This window comes from Pristis pectinata, chromosome 20 (assembly GCF_009764475.1).
Source record: "Pristis pectinata isolate sPriPec2 chromosome 20, sPriPec2.1.pri, whole genome shotgun sequence".
Lineage (NCBI taxonomy): Eukaryota > Metazoa > Chordata > Chondrichthyes > Rhinopristiformes > Pristidae > Pristis > Pristis pectinata.
The window spans coordinates 33357055-33381154 of NC_067424.1; the positions used below are offsets into that span (position 1 = coordinate 33357055).

The 24100-nt window shown below is 44.9% G+C and overlaps 1 protein-coding gene across 8 annotated transcripts in view; it reads left to right on the forward strand.

Annotated features, from left to right (window-relative positions):
* The window catches only part of LOC127580787 (DENN domain-containing protein 2C-like), a 108487-nt gene that overhangs the window by 8013 nt on the left and 76374 nt on the right, over positions 1-24100 (forward strand). Inside the window, exon 1 of one of the 8 annotated variants that reach the window (XM_052034673.1) lies at positions 2111-2245. The exons of 6 other annotated variants lie outside the window; for them this stretch is intronic. The gene's annotated coding sequence lies outside the window, so the exon portion shown is untranslated. Of the gene's footprint in view, positions 1-2110; positions 2246-21903; positions 21927-24100 lie in introns of those variants that run through there. One more of the 8 variants, XM_052034674.1, reaches the window with a different exon arrangement.

The following is a 24100-nucleotide window of genomic DNA, read 5'->3' on the forward strand; positions in this document are numbered from 1 at the left end:
TCATTAAGAGTGGGTGTAACCACCAGACTGCTCAGTTTTGTTGTGCCTGCTGTTGTTTGCCTCAATCTTGTACATATGGTACAGAAAGAAACCACACAGCCATCGTACCTATGATGGCCCTTTAAAAGAACTATTTTAAATGAGGCTGACTTCCCTATTCCTTCCTGAACCCTTGAAAGTTATTTTTTTCCAAGTACTTCATCTTTTGAAAATGACAGCTGAGTATCATGACTTGCGGCATAGAACCATTTCTGCTCCTCTTTCCCCCCTTGGTTTGTTCGCCAATGATCTTTGATCTGTGCCTTCCAGTCACTGCCACTGCTGGGGCAATGGTTTCTCGTTACTCTGCGTAACGTCCAGCAACTCTGTTATGTCCCTCCTTAACCTGCCCTGCTCCAAGAACAGCCACAGCATCTTGGTCTCCACCCAACCAAAGCCTTTCATCGCTCTGACATTAAAATTTGGAGTTACACAATGAGCAGATGGTTTTGAGTGGCTAAAATCGAAGCAACTTCTTTTCACTCAAAATGATGTTGGAGGAGGCCATTTGGCCCATTGAGTCTATGCCAGCTCTGAGCAATTGCGTTTTTTCCCCCCACTAATTGTCCCTGTACCCTATTCTCCACCTCCCATCCCCCCAGATTCCACCACTCACCTACACACTAGGGACAATCTACGGTGGCCAGTTAACCAGCCCGCACATCTTTGGGAGGTGGGAGGAAACCGGAGCACTTGACGGAAATGCATGCAGTCATGGGGAGAACATGCAAACTCCACACAGGTGGCACCCAAACTCAGGATTGAACCCAGGTCACTGTTGCTGTGATTTAGTAGCTCTACCAGCTACACTACTGTGTGCCACCCTTAACGCCAAAACTAAATCTTCTCAAGACTAATGCTGACTGTTGGTGAATCTCCTGGGCACACCTTACCTTGGGATGAAAGACTTATAGAACATGTCCTGGCCCTTGTTTTCCCAACTTGTCATGACTTGAAGGTTACTGGAATTAAATGTTCCCCCTGCCACCGCCCTTTCACATTTGGGTTTTTGTACTGTATGTAGCAATGCTTGGTTAAAGGAATTTTCTTATTTTTATTGTTGTCGCAATACCAAAATATAGTGGTTCAATTCCAGCCGCTGTCTGTAAGGAGTTTGTACGTTCTCCCCGTGTCTGTGTGGGTTTCCTCCGGGTGCTCCAGTTTCCTCCCACATTCCAAAGACGTACGGGTTAGGAAGTTGTGGGCGTGCTATGTTGGCACTGGAAGCGTGGCGACACTTGTGGGCTGCCCCCAGAACACTCAATGCAAAAGCTGCATTTCACTGTGTTTCGATATACATGTGACTAATAGATATCTTGTCTTAAAACGCTTTTGTTTGCGGGCCTTCCAGATAGGTCATTCCATGCATAAGTACATCAAGGTAGTAAAAAGGAAAACAATGTAGAGTAAAGTACCCCACACTTGCATAAAAGCAGCTGCAGTGTAGTTTGACTGTAGTCTGTGTAGTTTGTGCTGTGTGAGCAAGGTAGAATTCCCTTGTGCGAGAGCAGTGCTTCACTGGAAAATAATTGTGCTCCCACAGGACATGACAGAGAATCCTGTGTTTTCCATATTTGCTGTTTTAGTTGAGTTGCAGAGTTAAGGTGGGGGTCCAGTTGGAAATGGGGAAGCCCACTTGCCTCTATTACGTGTCCTGTCACTGAGGCAAATACTGACGCATTTCATTTCTGTACCTGCCCAGTAGTTTGATTCAGCGAGCAGTCCTCTTGCCTCTTTTAAAGTTGTGGGTTGAAGTCCCATCCCAGAGAACAGAAATGTGAGCACAGAATACAAGCTGGTGTTCTTGGTGAGGTGCTGGAGGAATGCTGTACTGTCAGCGGAGTTGTTTCCAATGAGATACTAAGGCATCTCTTGTATAAAGGACGGTTGGACAACATGGTAACAGGGCCTTCGGTCCATCATCAAGCACCCATCTACACTAATTCTATTTTTCTTCTTGCAACGCCCCACCCACCAAACCCCCCCCCCCCCCCCAACCACCCACCACCCTCTTCTATTTTCCCTCTGCCACCTACCTACACAGTGGCCAATTAACCCACCAACCCACACGTGTTAGATATGTGTGTGAAAACGAGCACCTGGAGGAAACCCACGTGGTCTTGGGGAGAACGTGCAAACTCCACACAGGCAGCACTGGAGGTCAGGATCAAACCTGGGTCCCTAGAGCCGTGAAGTCATACCTCCAGTAAGTATAACCATCTTCCTTTGTGTGAGATATGACTTCAACCAATGATGTGTATTCCCCACGATGCTCATTAACTTCAGTTTTAACAGGGCTCTTTGATGTCACACTTGGACAAGTACTACTTGACTTCAAGGGCAGTTCCTCACCTCCAGAATTCAGCTCCTCGGTCCATATTTAGATCAAGAGTGTGATGAGATCTGGAGCTGAGTGGTCCTGGCAAAACCTGAACTGGGCTTTGGTGAGCATATTGCTAAGTGCTGCTTGATAGCACTGTTAATGAAACCTTCCATCGCTTTGACGATCAAGAGTAATCTGAGTGGCAATTAGCTGGATTGGATTTGTCCTGCTTTTTGTGAATGGGCCTACCTGGGTCACTTTGCATATTGTCAGGTAAAGACCACTAGGGCAGCATTTTGCAGCTACTGTCAGGCAGGAGATACAGAAACCTGAAGTCCCACCCCACCAGGTTCAAGAACAGCTACAACCATTCAGTTCTTAAACCAACTGGCACAACCCTAATCACTACCTCAGTAAAGCAACGCTGATCACTTTGCACTAAAATGGACCGGGTGTTTTTCTTCTAATTGTGTTCTTTCTTGCAAAAAAAAAATTATGTATAATTTGTGTTTATTGTGAAGGCTGCTTGTATTGATGCTATATGCCTGTGATGCTGCTGCAAGTAAGCTTTTCATTGCACCTGTGCACAGACGTACTTGTGCAGATCACGACAAACTCGACTTTGATTATGAGGTCCAGCGCAGAATCTGGTTATTGAGGTCAGAGCACAGGTAACTGGAGGTTTAATTTATGTGTATAATTGTGTTTTTCTTCTGAAGGTTGTGCCTCTAATGCTATGTGCCTGTGATGCTGCTGCAAGCAAGCTTTTCATTGCACCTGTGCATACATGTACTTGTGCAGATGACAATGAACTTGACTTTGGTACTAGAACAGATTGGCTGTTAGGTATGGCTAGTTTTGGAGCACAGCTCTTCAGTCCTATAGTTGAGATGTTGTCTGATCCCTTTGCCACTGCTGTATCTGGTTCTCTCAGCTGTTTCTTCTCATCGCAGGGGGATTGAATCAAATCTGCTGGAACCTGGCCTCTGTGATGGTGGCGACCTTGGTAGCCTGAGTGGAATCCACTCAGCAATCCTGGCTGAATGTGCTGGCGACCGCTTCGGCCTTGCCTTTAGCATTTACATATTGGATTCTACCATTGGTCAGGGTGGGGATGCTTTTGGAACCGCTTCCTCCTGTTAACTGTTTAATTGTCCATCACCATTCACAATGAGATGTGGCAAAGCTACAATCTGGTCTGTTGGTTGAGAGGTCACTTGGCCCATTCTGCGGTTAAAACGCACCAGAACTGTAAAATGCATTGAGCTTTAACAAGTTCACAACTGGCAGGTATGCTTTGATTTGACCGTCACAGGGTGATGCTGGATTACAGCAGGTGATGGCATTGGTATTGCTGAGGCTTGACCATCTCATTGGCAGAAAGGTTGGTGCCACTGGTGATGGTGGGAGAGTTCTGTTCTAATGGCACTGTGAGTGAGCAGACGTACTATTTTAAATGATTATTATAATCATGGTTCTTCCTGTTAACTGTGGCTTCTTGCTCTCTGTCCTGTTTAGAGTTGATATACTTGGCCAAGTCCAAAACTGTAGGGAAGATGGATAGTGGGTCATTTGCAGGAGGGTGCAGAGGGTAAGCTACTAATGAGATGGGTAAATGCCCTTGCCAGACTTGGTGGCACTGAATTGGGTATGGCTGTGGTGGGCATATGTCCTGCCAGGTCTCGGGTTGGTTGAGCAAAGCATGGACTGTGATGGGTATACGTCCTGGTAGACATGAGTGGGTCGTGACACGGTGGGCAGACGCTGGCTGGCTGGGTGAGAAGTCGCGTTTGGGTTGGGTAGGATCACAAGCGGATCGTGAGGTGAGGTGCGTTATAACTGAGTGAGTAAAGGAGGTCATGATTGAACAATGGAGGAAGAGTTGGGTCTTCTGGTGCTTCATTCACTTAATGAAGATTCCTTCAACAAAAGAGGAGCTGAGGCCTGGTACAGATCGGCTGTGATCAAATTGAAGGACAGGACAGGCATGAGGCGCCAGCTGGTTTACTCCTACTTCCAGTTACCTGTGCTCAAACTGTTAATGCACCCACGTCCGAGAAACCGAAACAAGTGGGAAAGATCCTTTCATTTATTGATCCAAGCTCCCTGGGAAAATATTAAAGTAAATTTTTTTTAACCTGTAAATGTATAGTTGAAATGTTCCATGCTCCTATGGTGCACGTGTCCACCACAGAACAATAGCTTGTGGCAGCAATAATGTGCTTTTAGAGAAAAATACACTATATGCCGATTCTCTTTTTAAAAAAAAAAGTTGTTTTTCTCCTCATTTGAAGCATTTGACTCCATTTGTTCAAATGGCGGTGTATACATGGGGGATCAGAACTCTACAGCCTGCCAGGGTTCATGCTGGGTTGATAGTAGAGTGGGAGAGGCTTTAAGTGCTGTGGTTACTTCTAAGATTTATGGAGCAGGGAAAATAAGAATCCCTTGTAGACATCAGGACTGTGGGGGTGGTGGAGTTCTGCTACTCTGTAAAGGCAAGGCTGTGGCCTGGATCTAGTGTTGTATCAGGGTGGTGGGGAAAGCCCATAGCCTGGTTCAGGGAAGGGATGTGTGCATGGTTGGTTCAATATGCAGATTGATTAAACCTGCCCACATCTGTAACAAATTGAATGACAGCTGGAATTTTAGACAAGAGAGAGAGGGAGCAGCATCAAAAATGCCTGCATCATTCCACATAATTGTCTATTTACTCTGTGGAATGTTTTCTTGGTGCACTTGCCCTGGTAGCATCTCTTATGGCATATTGTAAAAAGGGATTGAGGTGCTTTACGGGACCGTTGCTCCTAACTACATAAAGAGATGTTAGGACAACTGAATAAAAGCTTGATCAAGGAGTTACTTGGAAGAAAGAAAAGTGAAACTTCTGTGCAGTTGCTCAATATTAAATCTCAAAGGTGCGGTAGTTGATGTAATCAGCAGAAGGCACTTTTACAAATTACACTGGGTACCATGGCTTGGAAATGCACTTGCCAATGCATTATGCAATCCTAAGCATACTTGCATGATAAGTTCTGGTTTGTTGAGGTGCATGGAAAATTGCAAAGCCCAGAATTTGGCTTTGTTATTCTCTGTAGTAATCAACATCATCAGCTTGAGATCTAACCATTTAGTTTTGGAATGTTATTTGGGAAGATAGCCATGTGACAGGCCTCATGTTGAACATTTCCTGATGGAATGGTTGGCACAGAACCTTTATGCAGTATGATGCCTGTAGCTCACTCAAGCAACTAACTATTTCTTTGCCGGGTGGATGAGTCACATACTTATATACACATTCTGACAACAGAATAGAGCTTCCATGGCTGTAAGGGCAACTGCTCATTATATATGACTAGTCCTCTGGAAGCAGGGTACAAGTCCAGTACGAGGCTAGTGGCACATCAAGTTTCTCTGCTTGTGACCTGGCTGTGAAGCAAAATTAATCTAAGGAGGATTGGAACGGATTGTTTTCGGGTAACTGACCACAGAGAAACTCCTCCCCAAATTGACTCTCAAAGTCAGCAGCTGCCAAGAATGTCGAGGTTGGGAATAAGGTGCAACAGTGAAACGCCAGATGTGGTGGAGGTGAATTCTCTGAGGCACGAAGGGAGCTTTGCTCGGACCCGGTGGTTTAGTGAGTTTGCTACTGGCCTTGTCTAGGGATTGCAACCTAAGGTGTCAAGCGACAGCGAGAGAATTAAAATTAAAGTTTTTATTGAAACAAAATACAGAAGTTTTAAAAAAAATATTGGGTGTCTGTAAAATGATTATGACTATCAAGTTGAACGGATTCACTCACGTCCATTAAGGAAGGAGACCTGCTGTTCACTTATTATGTATTATGATGCACACAGAGTACATTCAGCCCATTGCCAGCTCCTAGCAGAGAAATCCCATCAGTTGCATTCCCCCTCCCCTTGTTTCCCCGTACACCTGCACCTTAATTCTCTCTCGCACGTGCCCGTCAATTCCCCTTTGGTTCTTTAGCCACTTGCCTACACTAAGGGGTAATTTGCAGGAGCCAGTTAATCTTCCCATAGGATGTGGAAGGAAACCGGAGCACCCAGGGGAAACCCAAGTCATCACAGGGAGAACAAGTAAACTTCCCATAGCACCAGAGGTTAGGAGTGCACAAATTGCTGCACCATCTTGCCATCTGTAGCTGCTCTGAGCCATGTGCCCCTCTGCTCCCCTGAAATGGTCTAACAAGCTGCTGAATTTAAAAAAAATGATAGTGTGTTTTCTTTTTACAAAAGTCTTTCATCAGCTGCCCCTACTCCTTTCCACCACCCCCCCCCCCCACCCCCAAAAAATCCCAAGCCTGTCTTGCCAGAAACACCCACATTCTGGCTTGAATTTTAAAGAATTAATCTAGCCGGTAAGTTCCTTATGCTATTTTAACAGGTGTGAAAAATGAACTGTGTGTGATGCTGTGGCACAGATGTGTCTGAGCAGAAGATCCACAAACATGTGGGAAATTGAAGGATTATATTGGGATGGATCTTCTGATAACTGGCAAACTGCCCAGGCCCACAAGGGCTCTGTGGGGACGGACCACAGCAGAGGGCACTCCTGCCATTACACAGTAATTGGTTGAAATCTGTGTTAAAGCCCCATGAACTATTTGTTTTAAGATTGTTTGGTTATCATTCATTTACAATGTACTGATGTTAAGTAATGGGAATAACATGACTTGTTATGAAAATGTTCACTTAAATCAAAATATTGCATGGAACATGTTTAATGAATAAAATATATTTTGATAATAAAATGGCCAGCATTCACCCATCCTTGGGCCAGACTCTTTCACTTCCAGGGTGGTCCCAGTCTTCCAATGGTAGGCCAGCAGTAAGAGTAGCAAGTAAAGCATTAAACAAAAAAAATCTTAATTAGTCACATGTACGTCGAAACACACAGTGAAATGCATCTTTTGTGTAGAGTGTTCTGGGGGCAGCCCGCAAGTGTCGCCACACTTCCTGTGCCAACATAGCACGCCCACAACTTCCTAACCCGTACGTCTTTGGAATGTGGGAGGAAACCAGAGCACCCACAGACACTGGGAGAACGTACAAACTCCTTACAGACAGCAGCCGGAATTGAACCCAGGTCGCTGGTGCTGTAAAGCGTTACGCTAACCATTACATTACTGTGCCTGCCCACTGATGCACTGTGGTTCAGAAGGAACAGTCAGAGTGTAAAGGAGAAATGGCAGTAAATACTGGAGAAGCCCCTTCAGCTTGAAGCAAAAAAACTAGAGATGCCAGAAACACAGCAGGTCAAGCAGCATCTGTGGAGAGAGAAAATGTTAATGTGAAACATTGATTATTTCCAGCACTTTTTGCTTTGCCTTTTGGATTTGTGTGCTGACTGAAATGTGTGTTTATTCTGGATGTGGGGAACAAAGGGAAAAACACATCTAGAATTGCGCAGCATGATGCCACTTGGTGGTTTCCCGTTGTCCTGGACCTCCAGATGATCCTGGGGTTGGGTTTTACGTGGCTGAGTGCTGGAACAGTGAGCTATACGGAGATCTCTGCCTAGTGCTGTAGGCTGTCTATACGATGATGCAGGAGGAACTCAGCAGACCAGGCAGCATCTGTGGAGAAAAGCAGGCGGTCAAAGTTTCTGGTCAGGACCCTTCTTCAGCCCTGAAGAAAGGTCCTGACCCAAAACTTTAACTGCCTGCTTTTCTCTATGCATGCTGCCTGGTCTGCTGAGTTCCTCCTGCATTATCTTGTTTTTCATCTAGATTCCAGCATCTGCAGTCCTAGGCTGTCTATACCGCTGACACACAATGGATCAGAAGCTCTGGATTCCAGTTTGGGCACATGTGCAAACCAGAGTGCGCAGCTTCTGAGCAGAACAACCGTTGAATTCTGGAATGCCTTCAGAGGATCTCTCTCACTGATATCTCTGAAGGGAGGAGGGGGCTTTTTAAGGATGTATCCTAATACCAGACTGTTGGACAAAGAAAACCTCTGCTGTAAACATTAGATAATTTTACACGAGCAGTACTGACAGAGACCAAGGAGAGAATTCCCTGCACCCAACCCCCTTCAGTCAAGTATTCGTTTCCATTACAGAAATAGCTGAAGGTCTCAAAGCAAAAACCAACAAAAAAATAAATAATGAATTGCCAAATCAATTATTTACAGATACAAACAACCCTGACAAACTATTTCAATGAGATTTTACAAGGCAGTCTCCTATCCTCTTCCCGGCTGAGTTTGACTGTAGCCACATTATTTATCAGATGGTAGTCTCTCTCTGTCACAAAGAAAGGTTGTGCAAGCCAGTCTTAATTTGTTAGATGGCTTCTTACACGCCGTGCTCCTTGTCTTTTTAACCATGCCCTGTGGAAGTTCCACAGCCAAGGGATGAGCTTCTGAGGTGGAGCCACAGGCTAGGGTAAATGTACACCAGAACCTGTGTTAATGTTGTTGGTGCCATTGGTTGAGAGAGGATTGTTGCCCTGGATAACCGGAGAATTCCCTGAATAATTCCACTAAGGCTGGTCATTGTGCTGTGTCCAATGAACCTGTTTTATACCTGAATCAGTTTTCTCCAGCGTACCAGGGTGCTTACTCCTTATCACTACCAAGGCTGCAAAGTGTATTCAGCTGATGTTTGTGTAATATCAACCATTGGCCTCATAGGAATGAGTTAATCTAGGATCAAGCTTGAGATGGTCCTGATCTGTGACTGTCATAGAACGTAGTAGAGCACAGTAGCAGGCCCTTTGGCCCATGATGTCTGTGCCGACCACGATGCCAAATTAAACTAAACCGATCTACCTGCATGTGATCCACATCCCTACATTCCCTGCACGTTCATGTACCTGTCTAAATGCCTCTTAAACACTAAACTATTGTATCTGCTTCCACCACCACTGGCAGCATGTTCCAGGCACCTCCCACTCATTGTGTGTGGGGAAGATGTGCCCCCACACATCTTCTTTAAACATTCTCCCTCTATCCCCTCTGGTATTTGATATTTCCACCCTGGGAAAATGACTCTGAATATCTCTGTCTCTCGTAATTTTATATACTCCTATCAGGTCTCGCCTCAGCCTCCAACACTCCAGAGAAAACAATCTGAGTTTGTCCACCTCTCCTTCTAGTTAATTACTCTCTAATCCAGGCAGCATCCTGGTGAACCTCTTCTGCGCCCTCTCGAAAGCCTCCACATCCTTCCTGTAATGTGGCAACCAGAACTGCGCACCATATTACAAATTACAGTTTGGCTCTGGGTCACTGGAATTTATCTCTAACACCTACCTAAATGCTATATTGTATGTGGCCAAGGCTATCCTGGGAGTCGCACAGTGCAGCCCTTGTGTCCAGTATAGCTATGGGTTGTGCTTGGGTACTTCTTGTTCCTTGGTAAACTATATAACACCAGAGGGGTTGCTGGGGCAGAAACAGATTTGTATCTGTAACCAAGGGTGTCAATTAATGCCAACTATCAGTGCAAGCCACTGTTTGCCAGATTGTGTTGTGGACTGATATGTGATGTGTGAAGACCAGATGCAACAAGGGCAGCAGTGCAGGGTGATTGAATGCTTCCTGTGGTTGGCCTTAGCTGTTCCACAATCTGGGAGAAACTGAAGCCAAGGATGTGGAGTAAAACTAAGGCCCGGCCACAATCTCTTGCAGCAAAACAGGAAATGCAGTCAGTTCCTCTGAAGGACAAAATTGGGTTTCAACAAGTTTTCAATTCACTCACCAGGAATGTTTGGACAGCATAGGTTGAATGATTTGCATTGAAGCCTTGGCTTGCATATTTCTGTCTCTTCACACCCCCCCCCCCCCCCCCCCCCCCCCCCTCTTTTTCTTTCTCTCTGGTAATATTTTTCTCCCTTAAAAGAAACAGCTGCAATAAAGAGAGAGTCTCTTTTTATTCCATGTTCCTAGTGGGATGATCAGCAAGCTCAAAATCCAGGTACAGGCATGTGGGTCAAAGGTAACATGACCTTGATGCCAGTTCCTCTATGTCCTGTTAACAATGAAGGAAATGTTTTTTTAAAGAAGCTGTGAGGTTTCTTTGTTTGTATTTCACTTACATTGGCAAATCAGAAGTGATAATTGCAAACTTGACACAATGGCCCTGTTCCAGTCAAAAATATATTCCTTTATCTAGAGTGCAGCAAAATACAAATAGATGTTAATCCACTTTTGGCATAGGTGTGCAACTGTGAATTAATGCAATATAGACTAATGTAAGGATTTGTGTCTGGATAGGAAAAATTGGTTACACATACTGCCTGGATAATAACTGTCTGAATGGAGTAGACAAGCAAGGAAATCCACAATACAGATACTCCGGTCACTAAATGCAGCTGTTTTATTTAAAGAAGATTTATTAAGTCCTGTGGTTCATGTTGGCTTTTCATTTCTCACTCTCTAGAAATTATCTTTAAGCATGTCAAACCTTGACCAGAATTGGGGGTTTTAGTACTAATATGTTACAGAAAGGGCACCGAAGAAGGTGCAAAAGATTCCCTGAGGAGGATGCCAAGACTGTGAGGATATCCATCAGGACGTGGCAGGGCTAAGGGGTGAACTGATGGACACTTTTATGAAATGATTTGCTAAAGCAATAGAGTTTCCACGGTGGGAGATGCCAAGTGAGAGGTTGCAAATAAAAGACCTCGTAAATAAAACCAGTACATCAGGTCAGGATTTCAGATGAAACTTCTATTTTACGCAGAGTTGTTATAATGTCAAATTTGCCACGGGGGTAATTGTAGCAAATAGCACGTTGCATTTTAGAGGAAGCTGGAAGAACTTCTGAGGGCAAAAATAATTGCATGAGCTAAGTGAGTGGTAATTTGACCACATCCCATCTGAAGGGTTGTTGGACAAAATTATCTGAAGAGGGAAGTGGACGAATGAAGGGTCCTGACCCAAAACGTGGACTATCCACTTCCCTCCATGGATGCTGCCTGACCTCAAAGTTCCTCCAGCACTTTGTGTGTTGTGCCAGATTCCACCATCTCTTTTGTCTGAATCATCTAAAATTGATAAACTGGTTTGTTTACTGTCACTTGTTCCAAGGTACAGTGGAAAAACTTCATTTTGCATGCCATCCATACGGATCATTTCACAACACAAGTACATTGAGGTAGTACAAGGGAAAAGCAATAGCTGAATGCAGAATGTAGTGTAACAGCTACAAAGAAAGTGCAGGCAGACAATAAGGTGCAAGGCCTTGACAGGGTAGATTGTGGGGTCAAGAGTCCATCTTATTGTACAAGAGGTCCATTCAATAGCCTTTTAACAGTGGGATAGAAGCTTGTCCTTGAGCCTGGTGGTATGTGCTTCCAGGATTTTGTATCGTCTGCCCGATGGGAAGGGGGAGAAGAGAGGATGTCTGGGGTGGGAGGGGTCTTTGATTATGTTGGCTGTTTTTACCAAGGCAGCGTGAAGTGTAGACAGAGTCCATGGAGGGGAGGCTGGTTTCCATGATGCGCTGGGCTGTGTCCACAACTCTCTGTAGTTTGTTGCGGTCACGGGCAGAGCAGTTGCCATAACGAGCCATGATGCATCCAGATAGGATACTTTCTATGGTGCATCGATAAACATTTGGTGAGGGTCATTTTATGTACTGAACAGGACAAACACGCACTGTATTTGTGTTCTGATTGCCTTGCCCTTTCCCTTTGGCCTGGTAGTTGTGGTCTAGACATGGTTGGAAATAAGCTGATTCAGAAGACCGTGGGAATGAATCCCTGATCGTTTTGTTGGTATGGAGCAGGAGAGAGCATGAAGGTTCACCAGTTCACTCACTGCTTTGTGCTGAATAAGCTCACTGCTGCTAAACATTTCTAAGCCACACCATCTGGGAGGAGTTAGAAGAAGAACTGTAATCAACACTGACCTTGTGGTCCTCTGTTGTTGAGTCATCCCCAGAATTATATTGTTCCAGGCATTGTCTCCACTTGGTATGTCAAATCATTCTGTAATCGTTCCATTATAGACTATAGCACAAACAATATTTATTGTTATTTCAAACATAAACTTTATTCATAATAGGTATATACAAAAGAATAAACAGTACCAGACTTGCATTCTTAGTGTCATATGGTCAATACATTCAGCAGTGTTAACACTTTTTTAACCCATAGCACCATCAGAATCACCTTTATTATCCCTGACATATGTCGTGAAATTTGTTGTTTTGAGGCAGCAGTACAGTGCAAGGCATAAAGACATAAAAATTACTATGTTACAAAAATAAATAGTGCAAGAGAGGAATAACGAGGTAGTGTTCATGGACCGTTCAGACCGTGAGGGGAAGGAGCTGTCCCTGAGTCATTGAGTGTGGGTCTTCAGGCTCCTGTACCTCCTCCCCGATGGTAGTAACGTGAAGAGGGCATGTCCCAGGTGGTGATGGCCCTTAATAATGGATGCTGCCTTGAGGCACCACCCCTTGATGTCCGTGATGGTGGGGAGGGTTGTGCCCGTGATGGAGCTGGCTGAGTCTACAACCCTCTGCAGCCGCTTTCAATCCTGCACATTGGAGCCTCCATACCAGGCGGTGATGCAACCAGTCAGAATGCTGTCCATTCGAACATCTGTAGAAATTTGCAAGGGTCTTTGGTGACATAACAAATCTCCTCAAATTCCTAATGAAGTAGAGCCACTGGTGTGCCTTCTTCATGATTGCATCAATGTGTTGGGCCCAGGATAGATCCTCTGAGATGTTGATGCCCAGGAACTTGAAGCTGCTCACCCTTTCCACCGCTGACCCCTCAGCAGTCTCCCGACTTCCCCTTCCTGAAGTCCACAATCAATTCCTTGGTTTTGCTGACACTGAGGTGAGGTCGTTGTGACACCACTCAACCAGCCGATCTACCTCACTCCTGAACACCACCTTGTTGCCATCTGAGATTCTGCCAACAACAGTGGTGTCATCAGTGAATTTGTAGATGGTGTTTGAGCTGTGTCTATCCACATAGTCACGAGTGTAGAGAGAGTAGAGCAGTGGGCTAAGTACACATCCTTGAGCGCCTGTGTTGATTGTCAGTGAGGAGGAGATGTTATCACTGATCCGCACCGACTGTGGTCTTCCAATAAGGAAGTCGAGGATCCAGTTGCAGAGGGAGGTACAGAGGCCCATGTTTTGAAGCTTGTTGATTGGTACTGAGGGGATGGTGGTGTTGAATGTCGAGCCGTAATTGATAAACAGCATCCTGACGTATGTATTGCTGTTGTCCAGGTGCTCCAGAGCTGAGTGGAGAGCCAGTGAGATTGTGTCCACTGTAGACCTGTTGTGGGAGTGGGCAAATTGCAGCAGGTCCAGGTCCTTGCTCAGGCAGGAGTTAATTCTAGCCATAACCAACCTCTCAAAGCACTTCATCACAGTAGATGTAAGTGCTACTGGGCGATAGTCATTGAGACAGTTCACCCTGCTCTTCTTGGGCACCATTATGATTGATGCTCTTTTGAATCAGGTGGGAACCTCCGACTGCAGCTGTGAGAGGTTGAAGATGTCCTTGAACACTCCAGCCAGTTGGTTGGCACAGATTTTCAGTACACTGTCGGGGCCTGACACCTTGTGAGGGTTCACCCTCTGGAAGGATGTTCTGACATCGGCCTCTGAGACTGAGATCACAGGGTCGCCAGGTGTTGTGGGGATTCACACAGGTGTAGTGTTGTTCTCCCTTTCAAAGTGTGCATAAAAAGCATTGAGCTCATCAGGGAGTGAAGCACCATTACCATTTATGCTGTTAGGAAGTAATGGCATGCAAGCCCTGCCACAGCTGCCGTGCATCCGATTGTGTCTCTAACTTCACACTGAATTGCATTATTGCTCTCACAATGACCTCCTGTAGGTCAACCTGGTCGTACCATTGCCTTTTGTGTGCCGCCACCAACCCCCCCCCCCCCCCCCCCCAACCAACCTCCCGGAATGATGTACCCTTTTGATGTTTGAGGGGCTTCTCCACCCGACTCAGCCTCTCCATGTTTAGTGGCAGAAGGAGCCTAGGCTGTGGTCCTTCTGCACAGCCTTTGCAATGGCCGCACCAAGCTTTAGTCCATCCCCCAGCATGTACCCCTGCAGCCTGGAATGTGCCATAACTATAAACTGGCCGTGTGGTGAGAAGTAAACATGCAGAGTGCCTGCTCTGTTTTTTGGTGTTTGTCTCTGCTTACTGCCATTGTTAATGGAGTGAGCCGAGATTGGGTGCTGGAGGTGTGGCGGCCGTGCGTGATTGGCTGCAGGTGAGGTGTCGGGTGTTGTTGCTACTTAAGTGGTCTGAGATTATTGGGTTTCTTTCCAGTAAAAGTGCAAGAAGGGAGGATACAACGCTGCCTCAAAGCACTTGCTGTTTGCTAATCTCTCTGGAACCTGATGAAATATCAGCTGTAGGCTAATTGGAAAGAAGAAGTTAGAGAGATATTTTAAAGTCATGTTGGCTCCTCGATTTTTTTTTCCCCAGCCCAAAATGGCTTTTCGCAACAGTCTTCAGAAAGAGAAGTAGATTCTGTGAGGGAAAATGAGAACAAATTTTGAACCTTGCTGCAGCAAGGATAAAGAGTCCCGATAATTCGCTATCAAATGAGCTGCGTTCTGCACATCTGTAGATTCCAGACACCCACAGCTGTTGGGCTGGTGTTCACTCCCCACACTACAGCTTGCCCTCAACCCTCACAATGGACTGCTCGAGAGGGCTGTGGCTCACAGATGGGGTTTGTCAAATTCGGGATGTGAAAAGGGGGAGGAAGATATAGATGGCGGCTGGGCGGTGGGTGCAGGGGGACTGGCGAGTGGAAGGAGCAGGGAGGGTGGTCGTGGGTGATAGGGATTGCTCCAGACAGGCCCTGTATGTGTTCTAGGTCGGTTTTGACGGCCTGGGTTTTGCTGCTTGATTCCTTGTGGCCACACCGGTTGCTTTCGTCCTCCTTTATCTTCCAGGGGAGTTTCCTGTACAGAGAAAATGTCTGAAAGGAGATCTTTTTTTGAAAGAGTGATGTTGAAAGGGAAAAAGCTGCATTCGTTTTGTAAACACTGTGACTTTTAAGTGAGAGAATTCTTCCACCCGAAAAGGCTGACCGTAGACATGCCTTCAGATCTTCAGCTTCGTACAGACATGCTAGTGGCTGCCTTGTATTGAATCTAATTCTACTACATAGAAAATACTGGAAATACTCAGTTGGTCAGGCAGCAGTGGAAATAGAAACAGTTAATGTTTCAGCCTGGAGACCCTGTGAGTGTTTCCAGAAATTTCTGCTTTAATATTGATTTCTAGCATCTGCAGATTTTTTAAAATATTTTTCAGTTCTGGCACCCACCACTCTATGTGTATATTCAAAAAGAACTTGTCCTGCACATCGCTATTACAGTGCTAATGACCCGGGTTCAATTCCGGCTGCTGCCTGTAAGGAGTTTGTACGTTCTGCCCGTGTGTCTGCGTGGGTTTCCTCTGGCTGCTCCAGTTTCCTCCCGTGTTTCAAAGACGTACGGGTTAGGAAGTTGTGGGCATGCTTTGTTGGCGCCGGAAGTGTGGCGACACTTGCGGGCTGCCCCCAGAACACTCTACGCAAAAGATGCATTTCACTGTGTGTTTCGATGTACATGTGACTAATACAGATATCTTATTCTTTGAACTCTTCCCCCTCTCAACTTTGCATGCCCTCTAGTATTAGGCATTTCTGGGAGAAAGATACTGGCTGCCTATACCCCTATCTATGCCTCTCCCAATCTTTTATAAACTCCTGCTGGGTCTTCCCTCAGTCTTGCCATTTGACAAAAGCAGATTTGTTTTTTTTAAGGAATGGATTCTGTTAAAGCCCATATTGCATGGAAATGCGCAAACTAGAGGTTGCGTCTCCACTGGTCGCAAGTTGCCAGTAGCATTGTCTCTACTGCGAGCTGTGTAAGTTCCCATCATTCTGCCTTCAACTGATTCATTTGCTGACTTCCTGCTTTAGTTTTAAGTGGAACAATGGCAGTAAATAAATTACAGATGGCTGTTGTTGTCAATTCATCCCTGCACCAGTGTGACTCCATGTTGGAATCTCTGTTGTAGAGGGATACCGGACAGTATAGTGGGTGAGAAAATGTTAGCCTAAACTAACTGAATGAAAGTTGCCGCTGTCTCAATTACATTTGTGCAGACTTGGCTCACTTAGAGCCAAGCCGTAAGATCAGTCGCAACTTCACCTTTTCAAGAAGAGTGGTTCAGAAGTGCTAGCACTGTCTTCTGAAGATGTGGCTCACAATCAGGAGCTTTCATCGGTCTCTGCAGTGCTTGGCTTGTTCGGCTTGATATTTTCACTTGAAGGGGAAGGATTGATTAAAATGGGACAGAATACTTGGCTATTCTTTGTCCCTCTGCAATTTTAAATCGCAAGCAAAAATGAGTCCACACGTGGCCAAGAAGGCCTCTTTTAAATATGTAAATTAGGGTCTGGTGCTGCTTTAACCTGAAAGGAGGCTGGGGAGAGCAATGCTTCACTGTGTGCTGTGTATACGGGTCGGGGCCAAAAGAGGCCTAATGATGTAAGCTTTCAGCTTTATTTTTGTCCCTGGTGTAACCCTTTCATAGTATAGTACTTGCAGAGGTTTTCCTTAATATTCACTTGTGCTTTAATTGTCCCATGCTTTCTTAGTACACTATGTCGTAACACACAGATGTATTACACTGTCTAGTATTGAATCTAAACCACTCAGCTTTCCACTTTATTTGGTTGATAGAAGTCACTTAAAATTTCTTTCAGCTGGTAACTCAGGCATGTGTAATGCTGTTGAAGAAATCTACACAGTGCACTGAAAGGGATGTGGTATCAGTGTTCGACCAAGGTGTATTGCGATTCCTGTAGCAGAAGTGATACCAAAATTCTTTAATGGTAAACATCACCATGTTCTTTGCAAAATAGGAAGCTGTCTGGCCCATTGTGTCTTAAGACAACTTTCAGAGCAGTCCCATCAATTCCATTTCCCCACTTGTTTGTCTGTAATCTATTCACACACGTAGACTAGAGTCATAGTGTAATACAGCACGGACACAGGCCCTTTGGCCCAACTTGTCCATGCCAGCCAAGTTGCCCACCAAGCTAGTTCCATTTGCCTGCATTTGATGCACATCCCTCTAAACCATGTACCTATCCAAATGTCTTTTGACTATTGGTAATTTACAGTGGCCAATTAACCCACCAGATTTGGGATATGGGAGGAAACGAAAGCACCCGGGGGAAATCCACATGGTCGGAGAGAGAATGTACAAACATTGAAGGAAGCATAATGTTCAAGACCAATACAACCATTGAAGGGAAGTAGGGTCATAGAGTAATACAGAACGGAAACAAGCCCTTTGGCCCAACTCGTCCATGCCAACCAAGATGCCCAACTAAGCTAGTCCCATTTACCCACATTTGGCCCATGTCCCTCTAAACCTTTCCTATCCATGTACTTGTCCAAGTGTACCTGCCTGCACCACTTCCTCTGGCAGCTCATTCCATGTAAGCACCACTTTGTGTAAAGAAGTTTCCAGTCATGTTCTTTTTAGATCGTTCCCCTCTCACCTTAAACCAATGCCCTCTAGTTTTTGATTCCCCAACCTTTGGGGGGGGAGGTGGAGGAGAGACTGTGTGCATTCACCCTATCTATGCTCCTCATGATTTTATACACCTCTACAAGGTCACCCCCTCAGTCTCTTACACTCTAAGGAATAAAGTCCTAGCCTGCCCAACCTCTCCCTATAAACTCAGGCCCTCGAGTCCTTGCAACATTCTCGTACATCTTCTTGCACTCTTTCCAGCTTGGTGATGTCCTTCCTATAACAGGATAACCAAAACTGTACACCATACTCACCAACAACTTTTACAACTGCAATATAACATCCCAACTCTTATACTTAATATCCTGATAATGAAGGCCAGCATGTGAAATGCCACCTTCACCACCCTGTCTACCTGTGAGGCCACTTTCGAGGACTATGTACTTGTAATCCTAGGTCATGCTGTTCTACAACACTCCCCAGGGTCTTGCCATTCACTGTGTTTGAGTTGGAACTATTCTGATTACCAATAGGATTGTGGCACCAATAAAAGAGGCAAGCCATTACCTGTTCGAGTTTTGAGCACATAATCTGGGTCGAGAGCATAAAAACCCATATCTAAGGAAACGATATTCCAGTTTCCTGGCCATCTTTTAACTTGCCTGTAACTGTGGAGTTGATTTCACAGCACTCTTCATCATCAACAATGGACGTGGAAAAATGTTTAAAACACATCAGCGTTTCACTCTGGGGAATTGGATCAAGGCACGGGCAGAATTTGTCTGGATAATGAATGCTGTTGATCCACGAGCAGAGCTTCTCGCAGGCTGTGAACGCTATCAATCTGTGGGCAGCGCCCCCCCCCTCCCCTCGATCTCCAGGCAGTGTACACCAGAGCTAAAGGACCGACCACACCCTGGGGCTACAAACAAGTTGCTCCCCTGGCTTTTGAACCTGGTATGAAGCAAAGCCCCAATACACCCCTTGCTCAATGATAGAACAGGGCAGTCAATGGGCAGATCTGGCAGGGAAATAATTGTGGCGACAGATGGGATAGCCTCTATGGGCTGAATGGCTGCTTTCTCTGTCATAAGAGAATATGAAACGCCCACCCCACAGGTCAATGGACTACCGGTGAATGTGATCAAACTGCAGTCAGAATGTCCCCAGAGTAATGAAGGGTGTCGAGCCAATGGTCAGACTAGCCCGTGCTTTAGGCCTGGACTGTCCAACCCTTCCCCTCCAAGCCCACACCCACGTCCCCTCAACACATTCAAGAGACTGCAGGATCTGAAAACTGAAGTTACTGATCTCTGGCTGCCAAGGAGAAAGATAAGTAAGTGTCCCTGATTGTCTTGTTTGGCTGGGAGGTTGTAGGTAGCGTAGAGGGGGGAAAGAGTAGATGAAGTCAACAGTACACAGTACAAATGTTTGGCAAAGGAGTCGCCTGATACAGGACCCCTCCTTCCTCCACCACCCACCCATAATAGAGCAGGGACCTCGCAGAACTGCAGATGCACTGTTAGTTGCAAGTGCAGGAAATACAACTTGCTACCCTGTCTGGAAGGAGTGTTTGGGACCCTGGGGTGAGAGAAGCAGGTGCTGATCTCTGGCAGTTGATTTAAGAATGTGTTTGTGTTCAGCACAGGGACTGAGAAACGTTCGTGCAGATTGGAACAGCTAGAGGCCTTGGCAGGGAATGGGAATTTAGTTTATGCACGTCTTACCGTCTGCCTGACTGTTTGCCGGATATTGTCTTTGTCATTGTCATTGTTGGAAATATTTGAGTTGCTTCCTTCCATGCTCGACAGGAGACAATGTGCTGTTATTTACTATTGTGTTGGAAGAGCTGTGCACAGCCAAAGCTCCAGAGCAGTCAGGCTCTGATCCAGCTCAGCACTTTGAGTGTGTCATTGTATTTTCCACTGTAACTGGACACTTTTTAGAAAGAAGCCTGGAATCTGCCTGTTTGTGATTTGCGTCTAGCTGTGTGGTTATCTGATTCATTACAAATGCTGTCTTGCATTCCATAGTTTTAAAACGAATTTTCTTCGTTCATACACAAACCACGAGGCACATTGTCTAACGCTTACTGCCCTGAAAAAACTAATGATGGTTAAATTATACACCTAATTTTCCTAATTAGTACTTCAATTAAGCGTCTGATTATTTACTTGGTTGAAACCCAAGCATCCTGTTTGGAGAGATTTACTGTGGATGTCATTTAATGGTCCTGGTTTAAAAAAAAATTTCCTTTATCTTTAAATTAAATGAAGTTGCCTCTCATTCATCTTAAAAAGTACAGAATTCTTAAAGGGCTTGAAAGAAGATGATTCCTCTGACTGAGGAGTCTAGAACTGGGGTTCACAATTTCTGAATAAAGGCAAGGCTGCTTTGGACTGAAGTTTCTTCACTCAATAGATGGTGAATCTTTTGGAGTTCTCTACTGTAGAGGCTCATTTGTTTCATTCAAGACTGAACTCAATTGATTATTGGATATTAGAGGAATTGAGGGATCAGGAAAGGGCAGGAAAATAGGTATTGGGATAGAAGATCAGACATGATTTTATTGTATAGCAGAGCAGACTTGCAGGAGGATTCAGCCCTTCTCCTATTAGCATTGTCTTTCTCTTCCACTCCTGCTCTCAGTCATGGACTCGCACGGTGTAGAAACAGGCCTTTTGACCCATCAGGTCCACACTTGCCATCAAACACTCAACGGCACAAATCCCAATTTTGTCCTCTCTCGTCCCTATCAACTTTTTTTTTCTTCCCCTCCTGCTGCCCACCTACACTAGGGGCAATGCACAGAGGCCAATTAACCTACTAACTGCATATCTGTGGCAAGTGAGAGAAAACTACTGTGCTGCTTCTGCCTTTCTGTCTCTCTTTTCTCCCCCCAGTGATTGTGTTCTCCCCATCTCCCACATTCTGCTGCTTTGTTGTGCCTTGAATGCCGTTTGCAGAGTAATTTTTTTTTCATTGCAATTTCCTGTGTCTTGCTTGTTCAACTTTTTGTTTTTTTTATTTCTCATGGGACGTGGGCATCATAGAATCGTAGAGAATTTGAGTATGGAAGTCGTTGTGGCTGTATAAAACTTTGGTTAGGCCACGTTTAGAGTACTGTGTGCAGTTCTGGTCACCACATTACGGGAAGGATGTCGAGGCTTCAGAGAGGATGCAGGAGAGGTTCGCCAGGATGCTGCCTGGATTGGAGAGCATTAGCTATAAGGAGAGGTTGGACAAACTTGCATTGTTTTCTCTGGAGGATCAGAGGCTGAGGGGCAACCTGATAGAACTGTATAAAATTAAGAGAGGCATAAATAGGGAAGATAGTGTTTTTTCACAGGGTGGAAGTGATAATACTTTAACGTAACTTTAAGGTATGAGAGGGAAAGTTTAAAGGAGATGTGCAAGGCAAGTTTTTCTTTAAACGCATGGCGGTAGGTGCCTGGAACGCTCTGCCAGGGGTGGTGGTAGCAGATACAATGGCAACAGATAGGAAGCAGTTAACCATTGTCCTGTCCTGCAGCCAGTGGCCCAGCAAGTACATGGAAGTGCTGTTGATCCCTTCCTTCCTCCCCATGGGATCCCCACTGTCCTCCCCATAATGGTGCATGGAGAGGTGGCGTACATTGGATCAGCTCCCTAGCCGCCTTCAGTTTCGTCCTGTTTGCTCTATAAACTTGGCCTTCCTCTCCGATGCAATACCTTTGTCACGCCTGACATGAAAATCACACTAAACAATGCCCTGCAGCAATCGAAACTTCAACAGCTCAGCATGATCTTGGGAAGCAATCATTCCCTTGGATTGTAAACTGCTCTCGGGATACTTGGAGTCACCGAATACTGCTGATCGGATTGCTGTACAATGAAACCTGCTGCAAAATGGCAGCAGGACTGTTTTGTTCGGAATTTGTAATAATTTTTTTAATCAAAATTACTTGTAATATTTTTCGCAGCAGTTAGCACTTGAACTCCACAATTTAGTCCACTTTTCCGTAAAGCCTGTGACCTGGAACATGATGTTGATTTGGATGGCACTGGGAGCTTCTGGTGAGCCACATTTAGAACAACTGGACATGGATGCTCGGAATCAGGTTTATTATCACTGACATATGTCGTGAAATTTGTTTTGCAGCAGCAGTACAGTGCAAGACATTAAAAATTACTACAAGTTACAAAATTAAATACTTCAAGAGGAATAATGAGGTAATGTTCATGGACTGTTCAGAAATCTGATGGCGGAGGGGGAGAAGCTGTTCCTGAACCATTGAGTGTGGGTCTTCAGGCTCCTGTACCTCCTCCCCAATGGTAGTAATGTGAAGAGGGCATGACCTACACAGATGACAACAGGTGAATGTGATATCACAAAGTAGCTGCACTTGGGCAGTGAAAATTACCTGCACACTTCTTGCAGACTGTGCCGGGTGAATGTTGTCAATTCGGAACAAATACGTGTAGAGTCCTGGGCAAGGTGTACCCATGTAGCTTGTGCAGTGAATTCCTCACTCGTTTGGCAGTGAGACCCACTGCCCACACATTCTGGGCAGGCTAACACTAAACCTGGCATGCCCTGAAACTTGAACTCAAGGCTTCACTTGGCATTGAGTAGCCAATTAAAATAACTCAATTCTGCTGATGCAAGTCAACTTTGTACTGACTGTTAGATCAAGTGGGAGGATATGAAGAATGTACCTTAATTAAAAAGCATCTGAGGAAATGGAATTTGGAAAGGCCAATTCCCATTCTGGAAGCTCATTCACTCCAGAGTTGGGCTGGTTCCAGTCTCCCCTTGCATTTATTTTCTCAGCTGTCAGCAAAAATGAAGAAGAACCATTTGTGCATTGCAGCTACTTGTCTGTTGTGCACAGCAGTTGACAAAAGGTTTTCTGTCCAAACACTTGGTACCAGTTTCAGCAGGCTGTGAGGTGGTGGCTGCCCTACGGCTGATGTTGTGTGGAGTTAGGAATGTTGGCACCAATTGAATTGACTGGGATTGCATTGTTGTACTAGGAAGCCTTGATGTCCTCATCCCTATTCATGAAGCAGCGATCAATTCGGGCATTTGACCAAAGTCACAAAGCATGCTGGTAGGGTTCAAAGCTGATGCTTCGAATTTTTTTTGTTCTGCTCTGACTATAATTCAGTATTATGAGGAGCTGTGATTGGTGAGCAGAATGAAACTCCAGAGGGAAGCTGTTCTTTTACAGAAGGACTCCAGATGAATGTATGTGGAATAAAGTTAATGTGCAAAGTCAGCAGTCCTGGCTTCTATCAGTGCTCAGTGTGGTTTGTTTTGAGAGTTTGTTTCCATTCTCTCTGTGGAAAAAGTTGCATTTGTGTCAGGCGATTCTGCAAGGTAAAAGTGAAGTGAACGACTAATATATGTGCGTGGACTGCAACAGTGTAACTGTAACAAGTGGCTGAGCACACTGACGGGCACAGGCTCTGGAGAAATCTGGGTGCTCTTAGATCCAGCTGGACACAGTCCAAAACTTCACTGACCCTAACCGTAGAAACAACTGAGTTCTTAAACTAGTAATTTTGTTAATAACTGTGAAGCCATGGTGTGATGCTTAATGCTCTGAGAAGGATATAACATTATGATAATACATATTCCTCAATATCAAACTGTGCAACAGTATGCACTTTACATTAATACATACGGTAATGTTCACAAGAATATCACACTCAGCAGGCCAGATTGCATAGTAACATGTACTTTGTGTATACTGCAGTATATTGTCAGCAGTTCTGACCTAGGTTGTACAGTGATGCATTGTCGATTATAACTGCACATCAGTACGATACGCTGAATGTGTGTTATATGGAATTTGCACTGCATGGTGCTGTCCTAAGGTAATGCATGTCTGGCTATTGAATAATAATACACACATTTTATGAACTTACTGTGGTATAATACTCTCTCACATAACACTCACATGTCTTAATTAAAAAAGACGCTTGTGTCAATATCCCAGGACTTTTAAAAGTACTTAAAGTAATACCAACTGCACAAGATATAACATCTCTCCCCGCCCCCTCAGTTAAGTAGGACTTTGCAATTGCCTTCATGTGAATCTGTAATCTTTGAGCAACATGGTGTGTTATTAACTTGCCAATGTCACTACTTCAACTTGGAACTGCTCTGACAAGTAATAATGAAGTGCATTGCCGTTTTTAGTAATTGTAGTGATCTGTAAATTAAGAATTTAATAGTCTCACTT